Source organism: Typopeltis vanoorti, chromosome 3 (assembly GCF_054136105.1).
Source record: "Typopeltis vanoorti isolate ZY-2024b chromosome 3, IOZ_Tvanoo_1.0, whole genome shotgun sequence".
Lineage (NCBI taxonomy): Eukaryota > Metazoa > Arthropoda > Arachnida > Uropygi > Thelyphonidae > Typopeltis > Typopeltis vanoorti.
Window position 1 is genome coordinate 162,936,594 of NC_143551.1, and position 27,349 is coordinate 162,963,942.

At 36.2% G+C, this 27,349-nt stretch overlaps 1 protein-coding gene across 1 annotated transcript in view; it reads left to right on the plus strand.

The window, feature by feature from the left end:
• LOC150108715 (formin-binding protein 1-like) overlaps positions 1 to 18,722 on the plus strand; it is a 455,638-nt gene extending 436,916 nt beyond the window's left edge. The window contains exon 15 of the mRNA XM_090416173.1: positions 18,129 to 18,722. The gene's annotated coding sequence lies outside the window, so the exon portion shown is untranslated. The remainder of the gene's footprint in view (positions 1 to 18,128) is intronic.
• The last annotated feature ends 8,627 nt before the right edge of the window (positions 18,723 to 27,349 follow it).

Genomic DNA, 27,349 nt, shown 5'->3' on the forward strand with positions numbered 1-27,349 from the left:
AAATGGGAACATACTACCACAAAGTTTTAATCCAAAGTATCTGGGCATAACCCTGGACAGAACCTTCTCCATTAATAGACATCTCTCCAATAGTGCTGCCAAACTCAGAACTAGAAATAACATACTGCATAAACTTGCCAGAACAATCTGGGGGAGTTGTACTCCCACATTAAGGACCTGCTCTAGGCCTCGTCTACTCAAATGCTGAATACTGCTCAGCTGTTTGGCTGACCAGTGCACACTTTAAATTAATTGATACCATGTTGAATGCGTATCATTTCTGGAACAATAAAGACTACTCCATATTGACTACCAGTTCTGAGCCACATACAACTGCCACAACTATGACACCAAGACAACCTGATTTGCAAATATAACAAAATTTGCTGGAACCCACTACTTAGTATACACTCTGATATCGACAGCTTTACATCACCGAGGCTTAAGTCAAGACACGCACCTATTATAATGGCACAACAACTTGTCACTGAGGGCTATGATGCAACAACAGCATGGTAGACGGAATGGACTGCCAAAGCCCTGGTAATCTGGCAGACCGTCTTTAACCCAAACAGCCCTCCATCAGGGCTGTTTGGGCTAAAGACCTACCTCAAAAAATATAGACCTCCCTAAATGGGGTTCGCAGCAACCATGGTAGGTGAAGAGCTTCCTTATTTACTTGGGGAATAAGACCAGACTCATCTTGTGACTGTGGTGAGGATAACCAAACTATACAACATATCACATTTGACTATCCTCACAGAGCCTTCATGGGACCACTAACTGACTTTATAACAGTTTCTACTGATGCTGTTGACTGGTTGTCTAGCTTAGACATGCAATTTTAATTTTCTGCTTATTTGTATATTTTTATATGTATATATGACTACAGTGTCATCACTTCACACTATTGTATTCTTTTACGCATTTTGTTCTTGTAAGTGATTTTGTGTGTGCGTGGTACCATATGCATGTATTCTTCTTAGCCAAATGCTAAATAAATAATAATAATAATAACTCCATATCCCAAACAGAAATCAAGCAGGCACTGTTATCTGCGTTCTTTTTTCCTCCATATTTTCCCAAAATATATCTTTGTCTGATATTCATTTTCTATTTATTTATATAATGAAATAAGTTAAAATTCAGTTAAAGTTAAAGTTAAGTTAAAAGAAGAAAGCATATCAAAAGTTCCTGGCAAATAAGTCAGCTTTTGCTCTTAGAGAATACAGAGACAAATGTAAGAAAGCGAAACACTGTGTAATACTAGCTAAACAAAAGTCATGGGAGGACTTTGGCAAGAACATAGAAAATAAATATCACAAAGGTGGTAAGATATTCTGGAGGTTGTTGAAGAAGCTTAGAAATGGAAGAAAGAGTGCTGTAAAAGGAGTTAGAGATGATAAAGGTGACATGAAAACAGGAGAAAAAGATATCCTTGAAGTATGGAGTAATTACTTCGAAAAATTACTAAATGAAACAAGCAGTGATAGCACAGTGGTAAAAAAACACTCAACAGGCATACAGTCAGGAATACATATCCATACTTGAATTAGAAAAAGCCATCAAAGGCTTGAAATGTAGAAAGGCAGTAGATGATATTCGACCAGAAATGCTGAAGTATGGTGGTATAAAAATCTTGCAGTGGCTGCACTTCATAGTTCAGAAAGCCTGGACAGAGGGACGAATTCCCGATGATTGGAGTATAGCTCTAATAGTACCCATTTATAAAAAGGGAAATAAAACTGAATGTGAGAATTACAGAGGTATTTCCCTACTGAGTGTTCCTGGCAAGATCTATGCAAGTATACTCGAGAAACAGTTAGAAGAAAAGCTTGGTGAAGAACAAGCTGGATTCAAGCCAAATAGGCTGTCAGGATCATATCTTCACTTTACAACAAATAGTTGAGAAAGCATGGGAATATATAAGAAAGATCTGTATTTAAGTTTTGTCGATCTGGAAAAGGCATATGACAAGGTGCCAAGAGAGAAGCTATTCAATACGCTACAGTTATATGGTGTTAATGGGGCATTATATCATGCAATACTTAGTCTGTATTTGAGTTGTAAGTCGGCAGTTAGAATTGAAGGACGTACAGGAAGATGGTTTAATGTTAAATCTGGTGTGAGACAAGGATGTATATTAACCCCTCTGTTATTCATTATCTATATGGATCACATTATGAAGGAAAGTGGTATTAAACGTAATATCAGAATTGCAGATGTTAATGTCAGCTCTTTGCTTTATGCAGACGATGTTATACTTCTAAATAAATCTGCTACAAGTTTGCAAGATTCCCTGACTAAATCGAATAACTGTTTTAATAGATATGGTATGAAGGTCAGCATTAAAAAGACAAAGACAATGAAAATAGGTAGAATTGTTGAAAATGTCAACTGTGTTGTGAACGGGGAACCTGTGGAATAAGTAAAACATTTCAGCTACTTAGGCATGATTTTTACTCAAGATGGTAAATTAAATATGGAAATAGACAACAGAATCAACAGAGCTGGTATGGTGGGAAGTCAATTGAATAAATTCATATGGAATAAGAGAGAAATTAGTTGGAACACTAAATTAGCTATATACAAGACTGTTCAAACCAGTTTTAACTTATGGATCTGAGAGCTGGGTCAGAAGTAAAACACTTGACCAAAGACTAGAGACCACAGATGTGAGAGTCCTGAGAAAGATATGGCATCAATGGCAATATCATATTAAAAACAAGGATTTTAGGAAATAACTGGACATTGTCAGCATCCAGGAATGCATTAGCAGAGCTAATCTCAGGTGGTATGGTCACTTAAACAGAATGAGAGAGGAAAGATTACTAAAACAAGTGTTCTCTGCCAGGTTGGCAGGAAAACAACCCAGAGGAAGACCAAGATATAGGTGGATTGATACGGTACAATGTGCCTTAGACGATAGTAATATAAGATCTGATAATGATAATATTGGAGTCTTGACAAGTAACAGAATGATTTGGAGGAAAATTGTAGATAGGAAGTTAGTAATGATGTAAAGTTTTCATGTTATCCTATCTATCATATCCTGTACACCCCTTGAGGGTACATATCAGTAATTTGATGATGTTGATTATTTAATGAATGCTGTACATTTAAAAAATGAACTCCTTTAAAACAGAAAAGGCATCATACTTTAATAGTTAGATTCTGAATCCACAATAAAGATGTAGATAAAATTAACATTAAAAAAAAAAAAAGTCCATGTAGGTTTTAGGATAAAAGAACATTAATGGTCTGGGCTAAATTGCCACGATCATGGTATTTAGAGTCATTCCATTTCGAATGTGGAGCATCTGTTTGCATCTCCCAGATCGAGTTAAGTGTTGACCATAGATAGATGTCTTTGAAGGTCAAAACCTTTTAGTCTAGCATTATATCAGGAATGGTAACATAAGTTAGAGGTGTGTTAAAATTTGGTGACTATAGATGTTTCCAAATAACAAAAATATTTTCAACATATCTAAGCAGTAGACTTTAAAGTATTTATTTATTTAGCATATGGCTTATACATGAAAAGTTACATTACAATAATCTTTAGTATGTATAAACATTTAGTATAAAATAGGCAGAATACTTAAACATGATATAAAACAGTCCTAAAGAAGGCACTCAGGAATAGACTATGACTATATGTTTAGGTTGCTTATTCGATATCCAGTCAGCTGCATTTGATGAAAGTTTCTATGGTATGCACGTTGGGCACATTCTACTGTGATAAGTCTGGCGAGGTGATCCACAGTCACACCTGGGTGAGGCAATCATGCCCCGTTTATAAAGGTAGTCTGTACATCTGCCATGATTGGTGCAAATTCTGTTAAGGGTAGACAAAGTTTTTTGTGGCAGGTCAAAACCCGAAGGTATCTGAGTTGGGTCCACTAATTCATCGAAGTCCCCTGTTGAAGTATATGCCAGGACTCTTTCCATTTCTCCTTCATGTTAAAATTTGTCTCTGCAAGATTTTTTTACTGTTAGGATTGGAAGGTGCCTGGCCTTTAACCTATTTATTTGAAATGAAATGAGGCACATAGTGATATTAAGCTGAGCATCGACCAAGTACACATGAGCAGTGTTCAGCCATACAGGTGAGCGTTATTCAGCTGCAGAATAAATGAGACCAACAGCAGTGCAGCGAAGTGTTGCTGCTGAGGCACCCCAATTTGTTCTGTAAATTTTTTGCAATATGTTTTTTCGTGTTTTTAACTTAGATGCTGTATTAATGAGATGTGGTTTAAAGGATAGAGTTCTATCCAAAGTGACTCCCAGATATTTCTGAAATCTGTTGTAGCATTTTGTGATTGAAATAGACCATCAGTTCTTTGTTAGCCTGATTATTGTTCAAGTAGAAACATAAAACTTCTGTTTTACTAGAATTTGGGCATAATTTCCATTTGCAGAAGTATGCATCTAGGATTGCCAAGTCATTTGTTAGTATGTCTTCCATTGTAATAAAGTTGGTGTGTCTGGTGGCTAGAACAATGTCATCAGCGTAGAGGCTGTAGTAGGCACGTCTGCAATGTATTAGTTAAAAAGGAGGGGAGCCGGGACTGCCCCTTGTGGTAATCCATTATCCAGTGTTATTTGTTTACTTCTGTTCTTGTCCATAACCACTTGGAACAGGCAGTTGTTTAGTATGTTTTAGTTAGTTTAGCTATTGTTCTGCATGGGACCACTCAGAGTAACTTGCAGTTGCACCTTGCCTTCAGACTGTATCATAAGCTGCAGTAATGTCTACAAAAGCTACAGCTGTTTTCAGGCGTCATTGGTAGCCTGCCTCTATACATGAGGTGAGTGACAGGACCTGATCACAGCAGCTTTATTTATGTCTGAATCCAGCCTGGTCCACTAGGACTTGTTTCATTATTTTAGGGGCAATTCTATTGAGACTGAGCCTTTCTAGGAGCTTATAACAGGCACTAAGCAGGGCGATTGGTCAGTAATTTTCTGGTTTGTTGCTTTCTCTGGTTTTAAGGGGTCTGATGGTCTACTATTCTTCAAATACGTAAATTATCTTTTTATTTGAATAGTGTGTTGTTTGTCCTTGACAATATATCTTGATATATTGACTATATGTGATGCATATTGGTTAGGAGAAATAACTGATGATCCCAGACATTCGGAGTGCCACTACCTAGTTTTCTTAGGCCTCATGCCTTCCTACTGGAGTGCTGAAAATTAAGTCTTTTCTACTGTCTTAGTCCATTTCTTCTGTCGGTTGGTGTCAAGGCGTGAACAAGTTCATCTGCAATATCAGGGTCGCTACACTCTAGATATTCTTGATACAGGTTTTTGTTATCATCCCATCCAGGGATATACTCCTTATTGAAGCCTCTTGGTATGGTCTTCTTATCTACAGCCAACACAGCTCCCATGATTCTCTTGTAATTATTGCTTGTTGGAGGAATCCAACAGACATATTTATCTAGATTGGCCACAAATGTGTCCCATTCGGCTTTCTGAAAGTTCCAGTGAAGATGTTGGATGGATCTGACAAGGAGAAAACTTGCAAGCCTATTTCTAATATAATTGGTCTGTGTTGGCTTTGTGGAATGTTGGAGAGAACTCTTCTCATTGTAGGTAACGTTCATCCATTATTGTCTTCAGTGACAAAGCTGAGGTCAGGGTTGTACTCCCTGCCAAGCTGCTGACCTAAAGGAAGATCTATCTTTTGCATCAAAGATTAGGTACACATTGTTAATTTCTGCTCATTCAATCAGTCTCTCCACATTCATTGTTGAAAGCATATTTCCATTGCATGTGGTGGCTGTTGAAGTCATCTGTATGCATTGCAGGATGGTTATGGACTGATTAGACTTGCGGAGGCCACAAGAGTGCTGCGGGTTTGTACACATTAGTAATGGTAATACTCCATAATCTTAGTTGTTATCAGATGCACGCCATCAGCAGTGTTGTTTGTAATGAGGTGGAAATCTTCTAGTAAATTACATACATAGGTGGCAAGGCTATGTGCATGATGGTAAGTTATACATGTTAGTGATGGTAATGCTCCATAATCTTAGTTGTCATCAGATGCAAGCCATTGACAATGTTGGTTGTAATGAGGTGGAAGTCTTCTAGGGTATTACATACTTAGCAGCAAGACCGTGTGCATGATCATAAGTTGCTCCAATGATACTGTATCCAGGAATTCGTCCCCTGTGGTAGAGTTGATCCTCATCCCAGTGAGTCTCTTGGACAAAATCAACATCGTCATTGTTGTCGCATAAAATCTTTGAGAGGTATTTACATTTTGCTCTACATATTCCCTCAACCTTAATTTGGCAAATACAGACAACTGGTCCAATATTTCTTGTCATCTTGCTTCTTAAGAGAGCCAATTCATGTGTTTGAGTTCATGTATGCAGTAACCAGGAGATCGAGAAGATAGTCTGGTTGCCAGATCGCTCCAGCTCTTTAGCATTATCCAGGATGCACCATGAGGAGGCAAGCTAGAATTGCACCCCGTTTTAAAGTAAAAGAATCTAGAGCACATTCCTCAAACACCTCCACATACTATTTAGCAGTAGGAGGGGATAGTGGTAAGTCCTATCTTCTTTTTTGTAGGTAAAAATGATTTTGCCACATGAAGTAATCAAAATGTAGTATATAGGCAAAGCGAACCATAATATCAGTTAGAAATTTGTTCTGTAAGAGAAGAATTGTATCGTTGATTGCAACTCGTGCCCACCAAACTTGAAACACCTTCATGGCCAACTGAACAAATAAGCAAATGCATATAATTTACTATTGAAATTGAAAACCAAAATTCACTTCCTTTTCTGGATACACTTGTTACATCTTCCCTCAGGCAGTCTCTTCTTCACTGTCTACCACAAACCCCCTACATACTGGCCAATACATGCAAACTCTTACCACTACCACCTTTCACAAAAATTTGGTAAGTTACAGGTATCATTAACACTCAAGTATAACAGTTTGCTCTAATGAGCAATCTTAAGAAAAAATTATAAATTATTAGCAATATGCTTATAAATAATGGCTAAGCAAAAATGCTATTGATAAAATTCTTCACAAAAGTACATCTAAAAATGGAAATAATATAGATTACAGTAAAACCATAGCTATTCCATACATTAAAGGGATATCAGATAAAATAAATAAAATGCTACACCATTATAAGCTTAATGCTACTTTCAAACCATGTACAAAATTTAAAAAAAAAAAAAAAAAAAAATCAGTTCCTTCAAGGAGTGTCTTTACCCCCCCCCCTCCCCACCCTACACTATACCAAATCCATTGTACCTGTAACTTACCTTATGTTGGTGAAACTGGATACAAAATTCATCATGCTGATCACACGCTATACCAAGCTGATTGGAAAGGTTCCTTTCCAATCAGCTTGGTATAGAGTGTGATCTATACTTTACATCATGCAAAAACTTGGTATGAACACAAATTTAAGGAAGCCTGTGAAATTTTGATCAGCCATCCTAATCTTAACAATAATGGTGGCCTAAAAATCCCAATAAACGTCTGTTTCATTTTTGCCATGAAACTCTTACTTTAGGATTGGATTCTTAGCAATAATTTTAGCTCTTATTTTCATATATTGGCCACCATAAGTACTATTTTTTGCTCTAATGTATTTGTGAGTAATCTCTAGCCAAACAAATAACAGGACTATAGCTCATCATCAAATTCCTGATATATATACCCTCCAGATAGCACTACATGATATATTACATCATTACTAATTATAGTAGCTTTGATATTTTTTGTTACCAGAGGTTATGCCAGTAGCATTAATGGTTGACCAAATTAGCGTGGCTTTCTATGTCTGTTGTATTGTAGCTTATCACTTAAGGTATTCATGTTTCAGATATCTTGAAATGTTGGGTGATTGTTTTGGTTTATAGCAGTTGTAGAGAGGCAGTTTTATAGACAAATCACTGTTCTGAATCATTTATTCCATAAGTTGCCTGAGGCCCTTTCCCTCCATGGCAGAGGAGGAGCCATATTACTAAGTGTTGGAAGCCAATAAGTTGGTGTTGATCTCATTGCTCCGGAGATAAATCTTTTGACTTGGTTGAGATGGGCATCAATTAGTGAAGTGGAAGTACTGTTAAGCCACACTGAAGAACAGTATTCTGCTGTGGGATACACTAATGTCAAAGTTATGTGTAATGTGCTGATATCTGCATAGTGTGAAGAGCCTGCTAGTTTCTTATGTAATTCTGTTTGCTTTCCCAAATCATGTGGAACTTCTATTATATCCTGTTATTTCTAAGGCTATTGTTTTATCAGTCCATTTTTATTTGAATTATTGAATCCATTCTTTTAACATATACTGTAACTTTCCCTGCTTTATCTATGTTGCTGATTTAAATCAGCAACATAAATAAAGCAGGGAAAGTTGACGTTTCCAGTATATCTACATCCCATCTCTAACTATATCAGTAGCTCTACTGTTCTTTGTTTGGACCACTATGACTTTGTATGACTTAGCAAGTCCTTTTGTTCTTTGGTTTCTAGCTATTTCAAATATGGTGTCTTTTGTCATTGTTTATCTTTCATCTGTCTATTTAATTTGTGTTTGCACACACAGTAATCCTCAATTACACAGTCGCATTGGGAAATCAGTTGCTGGCAGATAATTGAGGGTTCAGTTACCTGAGGATATAGTTACATGGTGCCAGCAAAAGTTGGTTGATATACTAACCCATTTAATAGTTGGTTAGCTGAAGGTTTAGTTATTTCCAATCAGATAATTGAGAGATCACTATATATCCTTAACTGACTTATAAAACATCAATTAAACCTCTGTTTCCTGTTAGATAAATTCATCAGATTACAACCAACCAACCGATTTTCATATCTGTTATGATACACTTCTCCCACTTGCTTGATTATCCTCTGTGAACATTACTGATTTTATTTTATTTATTTATTTTTTATTTTTTTGTGACTCCCACCCATGAAAGGTTGCAAACTTATGCTATATTAGTACTATAGCTGGATTAAGGATATTTATTTATTTTTTACATAATCTTTAACAATTCATTAAAAATCGGTGAGTAAAGCTGTTATCTGGTAATACCATAATCTAGCATTGGCTTGACCAGAGACTAATATAATGGTATTGAAACTGCCTTTCTCCTTCAAATGAAGCTTCTTTAATCAAGTTTAGAATTCCCTGAGCTTTACTTCTTGAACTTAAATTTGCATCTCATCTTCCCCTTATATGTCAATCTCAATGGCATCTCATAGCAACCTAAGAAAAGGAGTGACTTGGCTAATTGATGCTCTGGTGGCAGTTAATTCTATCTCCATAGTGTATTATATTGGTTGTTTACATATGTTCTCCGGTCGTATGTCTTTCCTGTAGAATAAAAAACACTATCATTCCTACGCAAGACCATCTAGCTTACTCTCAGTTGAAACACCCTTATATTATTTGCATTTTGGAGAGGTTTCAAACCCAGGTCTTTCCATCCAAAGGATAGTGTAAATTTTTTATGAATGGGGTGTGTGATTTATTGTACTCGTTTCTATTCATATTCTATCTTATATATGGCCTAATTATTAACTCGCTAACTTGTAATCTTGTTGGGCTGTGCCATATGTAAAAAACGATGCTATCCACTAAGTCTCGTCTATTCTCATTAATCCCTAACCTTCCTTACTTCCTTTGTTCGCTAAGCCCTCCTGTCTTAAATTTTTATTCTCCCCTTATCCTTCCCCTCGCTGAGCTACCTGTTTTTTCAATTATTGCTGGCTAAACGATTGTGGTATACTTATTCTCTCAGATTCTCGTGGAAAGGCTTAGATGTTGGTTATGCATTTTTTACTAAATAATTTAAGGAAATTACAATTAAACTAGGATATACATTAAAATAAATTTTAATATACTTCAATATTTCGGCAACATCGCATTGCCATTTTCAAGGAACTTAAGAACAAGACACGTGCACGCAGACACAACAAACAGTAAGCGAGGAAGAAGCAGGAAGCTATTATTTCTCCAAGTCCTGATGGTGCCCCCTAGCGGGCAATGTTAGTATTCTTGGCTGAAGGTCTTCTGATGTAGGTTTCCCAAATTTGAGGCAGTCTCATGCAACCAAATTTGTTGCGGTTTAGATTGTTTCGTAAGGCTGAAGCTGATTCCATGAAAAGCCTTTCATATTTGTATTTACTATGGTGTATTATCATGGCTTTCTTTCACCGTATTCTATGGCAGGTATCCAGCGCATGGTCAGCAAGACCAGAGTGGCTGTATTGGTGAAACCGGATGTAGTCCTTGTGTTCTAAAATTTTGATATTTGCCGTCCTGCCCGTTTGGCCGAAGTAGGACAGCTTACAGCTGCAAGGTACCTGGTATACACCGGGTAGGTCTGGGGGGGGGGGGGTCTTTAGTAGAGCGGATGAAGGATGCCAATTTTTTATATGGTCTATAACAAGAAGTTGAGTCATGTTTTTTTAGGGTTTTTGTAATTTTTTCCGATGTGCCTCGGATATAGGGTGTGGTGATGGATTTAGAGCAGAGGTGGCCAACCTTTTATAATTCAAGTGTCAATATTTGTTTCGTTTTTTAGTTAAGATGCGCCATACAAACTTATACCACTTTTCAGACCTTTTTAAAATATGGTAATATGGATATATTTAACAGTTATGCATAAAATGATTTATTATATATATGGTTATATAGACACTTTTAACAGTTTTAAATAAATAGATTTCATATAAAGACAAGATGAACATTAATTATTTTATTGAGACTTTTGAAATTGCTTTGCTTTTGCTAAGCTTGTAATGTTTGGAGTTAAATCAGTTATAGAAAGCATCAGTTTTTCAAATTTGAATCAGTCAGTCCCGACCTTAGTTTGTTCTTAATAATTTTCATTGATGAAAATGCTTGTTCGCATCTGTATGTAGTTCCAACACGACAGATATAACTCTGAGCAAATTTTCTCAGTTCTGGAAAATGTTCACAGGGCAACGATCGCCAGAAATTAATTATATCAGAAACATTTGGAAGTAAAAAAGTTCATTAAGTTCCATTTGTATGTTACTAGGCATCGTCAAGATTTTTTGTTCAGTAAGTGAAAAGGAATTTATAAATGCAAGTATGCAGTCGTCTTCTTCAGCTAAAACAACTGTTAAAGGACTCTTGCAATAATCTGAGTTTCTCAGTATATTCTGTAAAGTTGCCATTATCTTCAACAGATTCACTATGTTCTTTTATGTGGAAATTGGCTTAAATCCACGTTTTCTAACTGGGAGATGAACAGCTTTAATTTCGTTTTGAATGCACTGATGTCATTTACTAATTTACTAAGCTAGGGAACAATTTGTTCTTGCCCTGCAGTTCCAAATTTAGATCATTGAGGTGGCTGGTAAAATCAACTAAAAATGCTAAATCAAATAGCCATTTCTCATCGCACAAGGGCTTTTTCCTCATGCAGCTCATCTTTCTCCTCCAGAAAATTACAAACACTTCCTTTCAGCTCCCAAAACTACTGAGAACTTGTCCTTTAGAAAGCCAGCGCACCTCACGATGAAGGATAACACTCTTGCTCTAATTTTATTCACACACTTTACAACTGGTATCATGACATGCTTCAAATTTAGAGTTTTTCCACACAGAGATTCTTCATGTATAATACAGTGATACTTTAGTAGAGAATGACCTAAAATACTTTCAAGTAAAGTTACAGTCCCAGAAACTCAACCTGCCATTGACGGTGCTCCATCAGTGCAAACACTGATGAGCTAGTTGTTGATTTTCTAGACATGACTTTGCTTTGTCAAATATGCTGACCCTCTGGTTTTTCCATGAAGTGACTCAAGACCGATAATTTCTTCGAAGATGCAAAAATTACCATCAATTCCTCATATAAAAATGCTTAATTGGGCTACATTACATATGTCAGCGGATTCATCCAAGGCTAAAGAAAAGAAAGAACAAGCATGAACATGGTCTTTCAATTGCTCAGTAACATCATGGGAAAGTTCTTCGATGCATCTTGTAATTGTTTGCTTGGACAGAGCAATTTGGTTTACTTTTCTTTCAACATTCTTATCACCAAGAGATTTTGCAAATTTTTCGAGACAGAGCTTAACAACTTCCTCTCCATCAGAGAAAGGCTTGTGTTTTTTAACCAACACAAAGGCAATTTCATAAGATGCCTCCAGCATTGCCACACTTTCACAACTTCGTTTCACAAATATATTTTGTCTCTTTTTTATTTCTTCCTTTTTCTTAACCACATATTCTTTCTGCAACTCAGACCCAGGAACTAACTTCGGTTTTTCTTCTAATTGAGCTTGATGTTTTCTATAGTGTCTGTTAAGATCATGTCTTCTATTATCTTTCACAAACAATGCACAGCTGCTTTCCTGAAGGACCCGCAATAAATAAGAACTCATTTTCTCATAGTTCATTAAACTGGCGTTTGCTATCACCTTCTGCTTTTCTTCTGCTCATTTACTTTTGCAGAGTAATAGGTAACTGACTGTAAAAAAAAATTATTTCAAAAAGTAAATCTTCTTATTAAATAATTTATTTAAATTATTTTATCGTTTTAAACATTATGAACATTCAAAAACAGTTCTACAAGTTTAAGATAAGTTTCCTGTTTTCATGAAGGCCTAATACAGTTCTATAAGTTTAAAAATAATATTTTTTTTTTTCATAGAGAGTTTTCATCTCTCTCGTAATATATTATGTCCAATGAAATATGAGATCGCTTCCTGCCATAATCAGCTGACAATCACACACACAACCCAAACATCCTCATTACGAAAGCTTTGCTGATGATCAGTTCAATTTTAGGAATAAACCTACTATACGTAAATCAAAAGGAAAGATATTTTATAAAAAAAAAAAACATGTAAACATACAAATACACCGAATAATTGCAAGTTTCAGTAATCAGCAATTTAGGGGAGTGGGCAGGAACTCGACATACGCATTCAAAATGAAAAAATTTATTTTTAAATTTACAGAACTATATTCAGCCTTCATGAAAACAGAAATCTTATCTTAAACTTAAAGAACTGTTAATAAAAACATATAAGTTCTAAAACACAGAATTGTTCACTCACATCGAATCAGAAGTTCATAGAATGTTTTGACACGAGAGTCAGCTGTAAACTGATTGAGTAACTTGTTACGCATGTCAGCATTGCCGGTGCCTGTTGCTTCAAGATCAAACAAGTATAATAAGTGCACACTCTAGAATTCAGTCGTAGGTTAATTGTGTGTTATATATATATATATATATATAAAATCGTATACATTTTTTTTTTTTTTTCCCTCTGAGGTTCAGTGCGCCACTTCTAATCATGCAATGCCCCACTTTTGGTGCATGCGCCATAGATTGGCCACCCCTGATTTAGAGTAATCCTTGCTGGGGGGGGGGGGGGTAGCCATTGGCTGAGAAAGTGTTGAGAATGTGGTTTAGTTCTGTGGTTAGGGCATTGTCGTTTGAACAGATAAGTTTAGCCCTGTTGTGTAGTGTCTTAATGACTCCATATTGTTTAAGTGTGTTAGGAAGGATAGGAGTGCATTGGAGCCATGTGGCCAAATAGTGAACACATCATCAATGTAGCAAAGCCATATGGTATGGGGCAGAGTTTAAGGCTTTCTCTTCAAAAGTCTCCATATAAAAGTTGGCCAAGGGTGGGGAGAGTGGGGAACCCATGGCTGTCCCCTCTATTTGTTTGTAGAATTTTCCTTGCCAAACAAAATAGCCTGAGTTCATTGTGAACTGAAATAGGGCTGTGATATCGGGAGGAAATTTAGCTTGGATTAGCTCTAATGATTCTTTGAGTGGGACATTTGTGAATAAGGAGGAGACATCAAAAATGACCATTATGTCAGTGTGTTTGAGTGCAAGGTTTTCTATGCTGGCTTTGAAGTGGGCTGAGTTTTTTATGTGTGAAGGTGTGTTGCCAGAGTATAGTGTGAGAGAGCTTTGGCCAAATGTTTAGCTAGTTTGTATGTGTGGGAATCCATGCCATCCACTATGGGACGTAATGGCACATTTTCCTTATGTATTTTTGGGAGTCCATAAATACAGGGGGGGGGATGGTATGGAGTTAAATAGTTTTAATTTGTTAGTGATTTCCACATGCCAAGAAGTGACCTTCTTAAGGAGCCTGTGGAGTTTTCTAATTTGTAAGTTGGCGGGATTGTACTCGATAGGGAGGTAAGTAGCCCGATCTAACAAGAAAGTTTTCAGTTTACCTGTGTATTCGTTTTGGTTAAGCAATACTGTGGCGTTCCCTTTATCAGCTTTGGTGATTATTATTTTCATGTTTTTCTTTAATTATAGTAGAGATTTAATTTCCTTACTGGGCATGTTGGCTTTTGGTGGTTTAGCTTTGGTCAGAACACAAGCCACATCCAGTCTAATATCATTCGCGACGTGGTTTGGAAGGTGTCGTATCCCGCCGTATCATATTATCTTTAGCAGGTATTCTCCTGGGCACAATGGCAAAGTTGTGGCCACATGTGAGGGTGTCGAGTGCTTCAGGTTTCACAGTAAATGACGAACGGTTGACTACCGTTTCGGTAGAAAGTTGTGGTTACGAGATCGAGTTCTTTTTTAAATTTCATATTTTTTTGATGTGTCGATCTTGTACTTTTTTAAATTCTTTCTCCACTGCAGTGCACGGGTTGTCGTATAAAATAGACCAAATTTCATGGCTTAAGGTGCTTGAAAGGTCATCTTCAAGTGCCTGGATAGCTAAGTTAGCATCATTCAGGAAACGGCGAGTTGTAGCGATTTGTTCCCTGAGCAAGGCTTGGCTGGCACAGTTATAAATATGAAGAGCCTTTTGCGAAGAGAAACAGTGCTTGCATTTACACAGTTAGGAATTACCTGGTTATCCCCTCACAACAAGGATTACTTTAAATCCATCACCATACCCTATATCCAAGGCACCTCGGAAAAAAATACAAAAATCCTAAAAAAACATGACTTAACTTCTTGTTACAGGCCATATAAAAAATTGGCATCCCTTATCTGCTCTACTAAAGACCAACCCCCCCCCCCCCCCCGACCTACCTGGTGTATACCAGGTCCCTTGCAGCTGTAAGCTGCCCTACTTTGGCTAAACAGGCAGGACGGCAAATATCAGAATTTCAGAACATAAGGACCACATCCGGTTTCACCAATACAGCCACTCTGGTCTTGCTGACCATGCGCTGGATACCTGCCATAGAATACGGTGAAAGAAAGCCACGATAATACACCGTAGTAAATACAAATATGAAAGGCTTTTCATGGAATCAGCTTCAGCCCTATGAAACAATCCAAACCTCAACAAATTTGGCTGCATGAGACTGCCTCAAATTTGGGAAACCTACATCAGAAGACCTTCAGCCCAGTCGCCCAAGAATACCAACATTGCCCGCTAGGGGGCACCATCAGGACTTGGAGAAATAATAGCTTCCTGCTTCTTCCTCACTTACTGTTTGTTGTGTCTGCGTGCACATGTCTTGTTCTTAAGTTCCTTGAAAATGGCAACATGACATTGCCGAAATATTGAAGTATATTAAAATTTATTTTAATGTATATCCTAGTTTACGTTATTCTCTCAGACTCTTCTACCAGACAAATTTATTTTTATTAATGACTGTGCCAGCCTGGAAGGAATAATATAGTCTAAGAATAAGAGTATGAACAAAAGTAAGGTCCCAGCTAAAATCCTCTTAACTGTACAGCAAGTCGTGGCTATTCTAAATTAACACATGCACACAGTTACGAATTTTATTTGAGATAGTGCATTGGCAAATGATCAGATCCATTGTTGCTAAAACAAAGCATTTTATTTTAACTAGACAGTTGAGAATACAGCGCAGTGGGGAATAACTAACTTTCCCAACATATCTATCTTCAGCAAACTACCAAATCATTGAAATATATACATTTTGCATACCCTCATCATTTACTCTTTACTTAGCATAATAAGACACATACCTTTCTATAAGTATGGAGTAACTTTTCTTCATATATAACAACCATCAAGAATTCTTCTTGCACCGTTAGAACATATACACTTGCTCTACTCAGTTACTATACTACATTTAACAAAACTTTATATTGACCGTTTTGTAACACTTAAATACAATTCTTACTTAACTAAGTTACAAGGAAAATAATAACAATATCACTTGTTTACTCTCACAGTTCTTTCTGTAAACATACAGTCCTCTTTCCTGAACTAAACCTCTGTTAGGACATATTGAATCATTACCATTACACAGGGCACATTCTTGTCTCGGACACTCTGGTCCTTTACTTCTCTTGTTCCACCGGTGGCTTATTCATTGACCAGTTATCAAACTTTTCACGGGAATCACGGTCAGTTATGCGGGGGGGACAACTGTTGCCAAGCACTCCTTGGAGTCTCCCGAAACGTTCTAGAGGGATTGCCAGCAAAGTGGCTCTGATGGTGGGCGCCAAGTCTGCAGTTGGGTTCTTCACACCATCGTCTCGTCTCTTCTCTTCCACTCAGCGAATAAGGGAACCCGAACACCAGCGGTTGCGGCTGCAGTAGTCGTCGTCGTAATGCCTCTTCTCTCTTCAAACCCTCCTTTTTTTTTCAGTCCCCTTGTATACGCTCCCTGCTCTTTGTTCTCAACTTTCAAATGTCCATAATTAGCCGTCGGCATGGTGACGTCACTCTGGCTTTCTCACTGAAAGTCCTTTGCAACAACTTGATTGCCTTAGGCAATCAAGTTGTTGCAAACTTTTCTGATACACTATTCTTATAGTTTGCTTACAATGTTAGTATGACTTAATTTTTTTAAGTAAAATATTTTAACAGGAATTATTTAACACAAATTTCAATACAGTAAATTTCTTCTCAGACAAAAGGAATCTTGCATTATTTAGGTCTAAAATTCCTGTAAAAATCGGGATCGATTTTACAGGTATTTTAATTCCTATTAAATTCCTATTAACCAAATCATGTAAATCCTTCATAACATTTTCTCAAGTTTTTCCATTGCAATATCTATCTGCTATTACCTTATCAAGCCACATATTCTTCTTGCATTTGCTCATATTAAATTTTAAACCTGCTTATCTGTTCACATTTCTAATCTTTTAAGGTCATCTGAACTATTAACTTTAATATTTGAACCTAAATTATTTAGGGATGTAGTACTAATTCATGTTATGTTGAGTACTCTCCTTAAATGATCACTAGTATATTCCCTACTTATGAAAATAAAAGTTCAATTCCTGTATGTAGAGCTTGCTATTAATGATATCATCCTCATGCTGTTATTCTTGCTGTATGAACTTTCAACTTGAAATGGTACTTTTTAATGTTACAGTATTAATAGCACCCTGTAGTTTCCAGTAATATTTCCTACACAAGTCTACAGTACAAAAAAACACCACAGCTATACTTTTATAATACTTTTTTTACTTACAGAGTCTGCTGCTTAATACCTCTGTGCTTATTTTAGCTACGAAAATAAGCACAGAATAACTATAAGTTGGGGGGGGGTAATTTTTCATTATTAAACTTTGAACAGTAGTAAGTAATAAACAACTAACACAAGGACTCTTAACTCTTTGCTGGCAATGTATTAGTGTTCATGATCCACGATCAGAAAGTTTGTTCACCTTTGAAACTCCCATATGAGGGCTTTTGAGTGGTATGAGTCTCAAAACACAAACACACTTAACTGATATTCATGTTTCATACATAGGTGATTTATGACATTAGAGTTTTATGACATGTAGAGCAGCAGGTCTTCCAAAAAACAAAAAAAAAAAGGATTTATTTCTTTACAGTTTTTCCTTAGGCAACATGAAATTTTTATTAACTACAGCTGAAATTTTTCATGGAAGTATTACTTGGTGTGTGTGTCTGTCTGTCTGTCCGTCCATCCGTCAATAATATTTTATGTTATTGTGGGAGCATTTGTGATTTGGAAATGTTTGGCAGATTTACAAAAAGTATTGGAAAAGCATTTCTTTAGTTTCTCTTCTGATCCCAAACAAATAAGAGTATTTAACAGAAGGTGTCTGATACATGCAGGAGTATAAATATATTTTTGTTTCATGAAATTAATGAATAATTGCTTTTCTTTTAATGTTTCTTCGATTTTTTTCTTCTAGATTTTGTGTGATTCCACTGAAATGATAAATGATTGTGAGATTCATCAAACATATTTTTTGATCAAACATTTCTCATATTCTCTGTGGATGACTTAGAAATTGCAAGGTTATGAAAGGTTAAAAAGAATCAGCAAAATGAAAAAAAAGAGCAATGGTTATCCTGTGTACTTTTAAAATTAATATCTTCCCATTATATTCGCTTCTCAGGAATTACCTCTTATGGCATACTATATGCAGTGAGTGTGTGTGTGTGTGTATATAACACTATAAAAAAAAAGTTGCTGAAAATATGTATAATAAATATATTTTGATTGTATATTTTTCACTATATTAGTGATACTGATCTGTGTATTAAAGCATTTTACAAAGCCAAATTGTATGTATAGTTTGCTTTAGATCAATTTTTATATATGATTTATTCCATTTTATGATATATAAACAATTCATATCAGGGATAATATTTTAATAAACCTATTTGTAATTTTTGTATATGCTTGTAAATGTTTTTGATATATACCTCTCATCCTTCCCCATACAATATGTGTATATGAATGCTTCATTTAGTGCCTTATTAAATGCCATGTTTTTCAATAACTGCAGCTCTGTTTTGTTAAACAAATATTCAATTTGAAAAGCAACTACAAATTGCCTTACCAAAATTACATCATAGTTACAAAAATATACAGGTCACTAAATCGATGGGCATTCTTCAAACAAACAAATCATCGTAGAACTTCATATTGTAGACTGACAACCATGCAAATAAACATTCAAGCATTGGCATACTTATGAATTTTATGAAACTTATGAAATTTTATTATAATGCTAATCATTATAAGGCCATGAAATTTAATAATAATAATAACGTTGTTCACTTTAATGATTTATCCATTCACACTTTGAGCAGTATATGTACATCACCATTCTATTCCAAAAACATTATCAATGTATATATATATATATATATATGTTAACATTTTAAATATAGTAAAGCTGTGAATTTGTCAGCTTTGGAGTTTTTTGCAGGAAGGTGCTGCAATCTTTAGTTTTTTTTTTTCTTCGTGTATCTATATGCCACAGAGGTATGTGCTTTCTAACTCGCTGTTCACTATCATCAATTTCCTGATATGTACCCTCAAGGATGTTCAGGTTACTTTAACAGTACTATATGATTAAATTTACTTTTTTATTAATCTTCTACCAATAGTTTTCCTTGAAATTAGTTTTTTACTTGTTAGCATTCCAATATTGTAGTATCTAACTGAATTAAACCATGGTAGATCTTGGCATCAATTATCTGTCTTCCCACCCTTTCATCTCCCATTCTGTTTAAGTGATGATACCATCTTAGATTAACCTACTCACATATTCTTGAACACTAACAATCACAAGTTCCTTCCTATATTCTTTATTTTGAATATGATTCTGCCATTGATGCCACTGGTCATTCCCCTAATTTTTCTCAGAACTCTCTCATCTGTGGTCTCTTTCTATAGGATCTCCATTCAGAATGCAGCTGAAGTTTTCTATGTTCCTACCTATTTTCATAGTTTCTGTCTTTAATTACTGATTTGCATGCCAAATTTGTTACAGCTATTATGTAATTTAGTTAGAGAATTTTGGAAACTTGCACTAGATGGTTTAAGAGTATAGCATCACCTGCATAAAGAAGAGAGCTTAGTTTGATATTTTCAATTCTAATATCAGAATTAGAATTGGAAATATCAAATGGAAATATCTACTGCAAAACTCTATTTCTACCTCCATATTGGGTATTTCTGTCGAATATCATCTACTCTATCTGCCTTTCCACATTTCAAGTTTTTAATGGCTTTTTCTGCCTCAAATATTGATATGTACTCCTCATTACTTTATATTCCTCTTGAAAGTTTTCTACTCCAGTTTTGTCACTGCTTGCTTCGTTTGTCTTTCAAATTATTCCAGATATCTAGGATATCCTCGTCTTCAGTTTTCATATCACTTTTTCCATCTTTTATTCCTTTTACAGTATCCTTTCATCCATTTTTATGCTTTTCAATAGCCTCCAGAACACTTTGCCTCCTTCCAGAAATTCATGTCTATTCTTACCAAAATCTTCCCATGCTTGGTTTAGCTACTTTAACACAGAGCTTAGCATTCTTACACTTAAAGGTCAAATCCAGGTAACTAGGAGGAGATTTCCACATCACCTTTAAGGAATGTGAGAACCATCTGGGACTTCTGAAATAATGTCCAATCCTCACCTTCATGTGGTTCGACTCATTAGTAGGTATCCACTGGGTAGTGAACAAATGAAGATGAGCTGCCATTGGGACATTAGTCGATAAAGTTGTACTCTCTGTTAGCTTAAACCAGAAATACATATATGGTAACTCACTAGTTAAAAGGTTAATTATAATGAACGGTTATTTTTTTATGATTTCTTTATTAAGATGTTTTTTTCATATCTGCAGTAGTAGTGAACAAAATTGGAGAAATGTGTCTTTACCTTTGTCATTTACCATACTCTTAAACAGTGATAGAGAATATATCACTGTGGATCATGTTTGCATTCCCACTATTCTTAACATCAAAGTAAATTTGGCCAATTTATTTAGTACAAGTGTGTGTCGGTAATAATTCTTTCTATACATAAATCGTTTATTGAATAAATGTCTGCAGAATATATAACTGAGCTCAAATATATAATAATTAGATACATCAGTTTCAGCTACCTTCTACTAAAAAACAGAAGTAAGGAAAAACTGTCTTTATGGCAGGTATTAATAATACGGTTACCATTACCCATGCAGTTAATGTTTATTCTAGCTTAAATTTTAAGCTAATGTATGCTTAAAATTTAAGACAGCAAATTGCTATCCTGTACTCAGTGCCTAATTGAATGAAATTTAAAGTTCAGTAAAACTTTGAATCTCAGAGACCAAATAAAAAAATAAAAATTAATTGTAAGCATATCAAAATAATGCCTTACAAATAGATGAAGCATGGAAACATCATTTCAAAGCACCACTTTTAAAAGGTGCCGATCTCTTCAAATGAAAACCAAAATGCATGACACTTGCTGTTTATTTATTTCAACTCTCTCTTTATCACACAGACATGCGCATACACATGTATGTAGTTTTAGAAACATATAATTGTGACAAAAATTATCATTTCTGTTGCCCTCGTGAGACATAACAGGACACAGATAGCATAGTTACGTTTTAAATATTGCTAAAACAAACAGTTTTCCCCAAGATAACCTATTATTTGTCAGGATTCGTTTTTGTGAGATTGTGTATTTCGATCTTCTAGTTCTGCATAACTTCATAATTTCATCTAAGTATTGTGTTTCTCTGGATAGTTTTCTTCAATCCTAACAATATGCATCTGTTTATCTAACCTTTTCTCTCATTCTGTTTAAGTGATCATACCATTTTAGATTAACTCTGTATACATATTGATGAATGTCAATAATCTATGAACTATTTAAAAAAAAGAAAAAGAAGTTTATTAACTGACTGATGTTTTGCTGGATTTCAAATCAGCATCTTCCGATTCTTCTTTTTCCACTTATTTTATATTTGTATAACATTTTTGGTAGTCTGCTGTTGTCCATTTGATTTAAATGTTAAATCCATTTTTGTTTATACTACTACCTCTCCCTTCTACATGTTAGGCCTACTGGCCTGTTAGAGAGCTATCTTAAATCCTTGTAAGTTGTACCTGTTCTGAGGATAAGGTGACTAGCCCTATGCCTCCCAGTATATTCTATGGCTGTAGCTGCATGTGTTCACAGGGCCAGTTTGCCTGCTTGTGGAAGGAAAAATCCTCAATAAACTGAGGAGTAAAACCCTGCTGTCCACATACAAGACCGGCTGACTATCTGTGTCTGAGAAAGATCATTGAGCTCCTCACGTCGGCAACGAGAATCGAACCCAGGACACTCCTTTCCCAGGCATATGGTTGCGAAGAAGCGCATAGCCACTACGCTAACCGCGAGGACTTGTTTATACTGTCTTATGTAATAATTAATTGGTTTTATATTAAGGGATTGTAAAATTTCTTCATTTTGTCATATTGTACCATCATTTTTTTTTATTTTAATAGAGAAATATAATACAGATATATATTATATTTCTCTCTTATTCCATATGAATAAATTCATATGGAATAAGAGAGAAATTAGTCGGAACACTAAATTAGCTGTGTACAAGACAATGTTCAAACCAGTTTTACTTATTAATCTGAGTGCTGGGTCAGAAGGATATTAGGAAAGAACTTGACATTGTCAACATCCAGGAATGTGTTAGCAGAGCTAATCTCAGGTGGTATGGACACTTAAACAGAATGGGCGAAGAAAGATTAGCAAAACAAGTGTTCTCTGCCAGGTTGGCAGCAAAACGACCCAGAGGAAGACCAAGATATAGGTGGATTGATATAGTACAAAGTGCCTTAGATGATAGAAATATAAGATCTGATAATGTTGGAGTCTTGACAAGTAACAGACTGATTTGGAGGAAAATTGTAGATAGGAAGTTGGTAATGATGTAATTTTTTTCATGTAGTACTATCATGTCCTGTACACCCCTTGAGGGTACATGGCAGGAATCTGATGATGATGATGAAATTTCTTCATTTTTTTTATCGTCCCATTTGGTATATCCAACTGTGTTTCTGAGAAATTTCATTTCTGTTGTTTGAATTTGATTTTCATCTTTTGTTGTTTTATGGTGCATGTTTCACTTCTGCATAGTAGAGTTGGTTTTGACAAAACATTATATAGTCTGATTCTAGTGTTTTTTTGTACTAGGGATGGCTTAAATATGCTATTTATTATGCCATTTACTTTGACAAAGTTTGATATTTTAGTGTCTGTCTTTTTCTTGTTCATATGATAAATCACATTCCAAGTATTTAAAAGTATTTACTTGTTCTAATATTTTACTGTCTATTACTGTTTTTTTCTTTTATTGGGTTTTCTCCTTTAAAATCCATTATTTTTGTTTTTTCTTTGGATATTGTCATATTATATTGTTTTAAGATATTATTTAATGATCTTTGTAAATCATCTTCTGATGTAGCTAATAGTATTTGATCATCTGCAAATAGTAGTATATCTATCTTCATTTGTGTGGTTATTTGTATGCCAAAGTATTATACTGGGGGTGCTTAGGGGTCAAAGCTGTATAACTGCGAGGAGACCTTCCACATAGCCTTTAAAGGAATGCGGAGAACTGGCCAAGACTTCTGACCTAATGTCCAATCTTCACCTTCTCGTGGTGCACCCTGTTAAATTGTTTGCTATGTCTGAGACAGCCTGGATACTGAACAAACGTGGATGGGCTGGCAATTTCGGATTTAGCTGACCAAATTGTATTCTTATTGGCTTAAACCAAAATATAAAATGGTGGTACAACATGACAGAATTTCATTCTGGCTGGGGCGTTGCCCAGTTAAACAAGGTCCCCGTTGTTTTTGCCACGGAACCAGGACAAAGTGAAAAGTCAGCTACTGGAACAAATCTGAAAACACACCCCAACTCAACATCACCGGAGTTAAAGTATCAACATAAGAAGCCTGAATGGCAAAGAAATGGAGCTATCTGAGGAATTAGATAAGTACCAGATCGACATAATAGGGGTGACTGAAACAAAAAAGACAAAAACTGGTGAGATCTTTCTGAGCAATAAATACAAACTATTATATTCAGGCAATGACAATCAGGAAAAGAAGGTGTAACTATAGTATTCAATACTAACTGAGACTAATCTTGAATGGTAGGCAGTCTCAAGTAATGTGGTTAAATATCAGAATGGGGAACTAGACAATGAGACATATTTTTGCCAATGGTCCCACAGAAGGTTCTACTAAGGTTAGGGTTCCCATTCGTCCTACTTTTTTAAGTATCCTTCAGGAAAAAATGGATTTTATCTCGTTTTTAGTACCAATTTATATTACAATGTTGATAATAAATTTTATTTATCACTTATAATAATCATTAGTATTATAAATAATATAACTAACTAATAATACTAATCGTAACTAATGGGGTGTTCTTTTTTCCCATGCTTCTGTTATAACAGTATCTTACATGATCAATATTTTGCGTGTTATAATTTTTATCGTTTTCTACCCCTATAATGCCGAAACGTAAGTGAAGTATTAATGATAATATTAGAAGAGAATTTCCTTTCATTAAAGGTATCTACACCTTTCTTCTAGAAAATGTGGAATGTACTTTATGTAACTGTAAATTTTGCATTTCGCATGGTGGTCGGGCAGATGTAGTCAACCACGTGAAAGCGAAAGGCTTCCAACTGCAGTATAAGTAATTTTTTAATTGTGAAAGGGAAAAAGAGTTATCACTGGCAGCGCATGAAACAAGTAACCACAGCTTTAACTCCATGGACCGCAACCATCGTGAAAACAATTTTCAACGATAAATTCAGGTGTTCGCAAACAAAGTGCAAGGCAATAATAGCCAATGTTATTGCACTATTAGCGACAAAGCAGATTGAGGAAGAGCTAAAAGAGGTTCGTTTTATATCAGTACTAATCGATTTATCAAACCACTTTGACATGAAAGTAGTGCCTCTGGTTATTAGATACTATCATCCAGAAAAAGGTGTGAAGGTGAATCTGTTGGAGTTCGTTAATTTAGGTGGTGAAACTTCAGAACTTTTATTTTCTTATATGTTGGAAGTGTTACAGAAAAGGTTATCGCTATATATCAGAAGATAATACAAATACAAACTTTGGTGGAAAGAAGAGAAAGGGAAAGGATAATCTGTACTTCAAAATGCAAGAAAATACTGTAATCATTTTTATTGGAACCGGTTGCCCTGCACATGTAATACATAATGCTGTGCAGACTGCTTCAGATTGCTTATCTATCCATCTTCAGTTAATAAGATTTACCAACATTTCCACATATATTGTGTATGAGTTGAGAAACTTAAATCATTTTGTGAATTCACAAACTACTACTACTTCTGCAGCTTCTCCCACTTAAGTGGGGTCACTGTTGATAATAAGTCTCCTCCACATCTTCCTGTCTTGGGCTGCCACCACATCCGAGTTCTTCATCCTCAAATCCTCCTCTACCAGCTGCCTCCATCTCTTCTTTGGCCACCCACGCTTCCACCTTCCTTGCACATCCATCTGCATGACCCTTCTTCCCACATATTCGTCCTCCCTCCTCATCACATGACCAAACCATCTCAACCTTGCCTCCTGTATTTTCGCTCCTAAGTTCGTAACTTTCACTGTTCCCCTGACATAGTCATTTCTCAGAAGATCCTTTCTGGTCACACCGCACATCCACCTAAGCATTTTCATCTCTGCTACTTTCATCCTGCTGATGTTATTTTTCCTCAGGGCCACAGTTTCTATAGCATACATCACATAGCTGGCCTCACTACTGTCCTATAGATTTTGCCTTTCAGATTGATCGGCACCCTCTTATCGCATAACACTCCATCCAGTTCCTCCAACCCCACTTGTATCCTGCATCCCACTTCCTTCTCAGCTCCTCCATCTTCTTCCACTGTTGAACCCAAGTATCTAAAGTCTCTCACTTTCCTGATGATATTTCCTTACAGCTCCAGATCTGTTCCTGTCTGCACCCACTGCACAACACACATACTCTGTCTTACTTCTGCTCAGTCTCATACCTCTCTCTTCCAGTACTTTTCTCCATCTTTCCAGTTTAGTTCCTGCTTCTTCTCTTGAATCTGCACACAGCAAGATGTCATCTGCATACAACATTGTCCAAGGCACATCTCTCGCTTCCTCTCTTACCACCTCCATCACAATATTAAACAGAAACGGACTTAATGCTGGCCCTTGATGCAAGCCAACTGTTACTTGAAAACTTTCTGTCTGTCCCAAACAGGTCCGAACACTTGTCTTCACATTTCTGTACATTTCCCGCACCAACCTGACATATTTCTCTGGAACCTTCTCCCTCAGACACCTCCAGACTTCTTGCCTTGACACTCTATCGTATGCTTTCTCCAGATCAATAAATACCAGATGTAGCCCCCTTGGTTTCTCTCGATACTTTTCCATCATCTGCCGTAACCCAAAGATAGCATCTGTTGTTGATCTACCAGGCATGAAGACAAATTGTTCCTTTGCAATCTCCACCTCCTCCCTCAATCTACCATCAAGAACCCTTTCTAGGATCTTCATTGTGTGGGACATCAACTTTATTCCTCTGTAATTTTTACAGTCTTGTGCATCTCCTTTACCCTTGTAGATGGGAACAAGAGTACTCTCCCTCCATTCCTCGGGTATATATATATTCCTGTTGGCAAACTTTCATGAACAGGTCCCACAGCAGGTCAATTCTCTCTTCCCCCAGTGCCTTCCATGCCTCCACTGGAATTCTGTCGGGGCCCACCGATTTTCCATTCCTCATCCTCTTCATGGCCTCCGTCACTTCCACTATTGATGTTCTGCACCATACCCCCTCAGAAGGCTGCCCATCTTCTCTCTGAGTCCTTGCATTTTCCTCATTCAAAAGTCCCTCAAAGTATATTTTCCATCTGTTTCTTATGCCCACATCCCTCCATAACACTCTTCCTTCAGTGTCTTTGATCTGCCTCACATGTAAGATGTCCTTAGCTGTTTTATTTCTACATTTCGCTAGTTGGTAAAGTTTTCTCTGTCCTTCCTTTGTTTCTAATTGACCATACAGATCTTGATATGCCATGGCCTTCACCTGTGCCACAACTCTCTTGGCTTCTTCCTTTCTCTCTCTGTACCCTCTCTGTTCTTTTCCACTCTTGACTCATCCCACTTCTGCTTTGCCTTCCTCTTAGCTGTCAATGCCACTTGTACATTATTATTCCACCACCAACCCTCCTCATGCTCTAATCTTTCCAGATGTCTCACCAAGCACCTCGATTGCACGGCTCAGGATTACTTTTGAATTATGTTTCCACCAATCTTGTACACTTTCCAGTTGATCTGAAATCGTCTCTAACACCCTCTCCCTAAAACGATCCTCACACTCTCCTCTTTTAAGTGAAAGCACTTAATTGATCTGTTGGAATTACTTTACAATTTGTCACAACCTTAAGATATTTTCTTCTAGTCAAAATGTAGTCAATTTTTGAACTGTTGTTACCACTCCTAAATGTTATCAAATGTTCTTCCCTCTTGTAGAAAAACGAGTTCACAATTGCCAGATCAAATGCTGCTGCAAAATCCACAACCCTCTCTCCTTCATG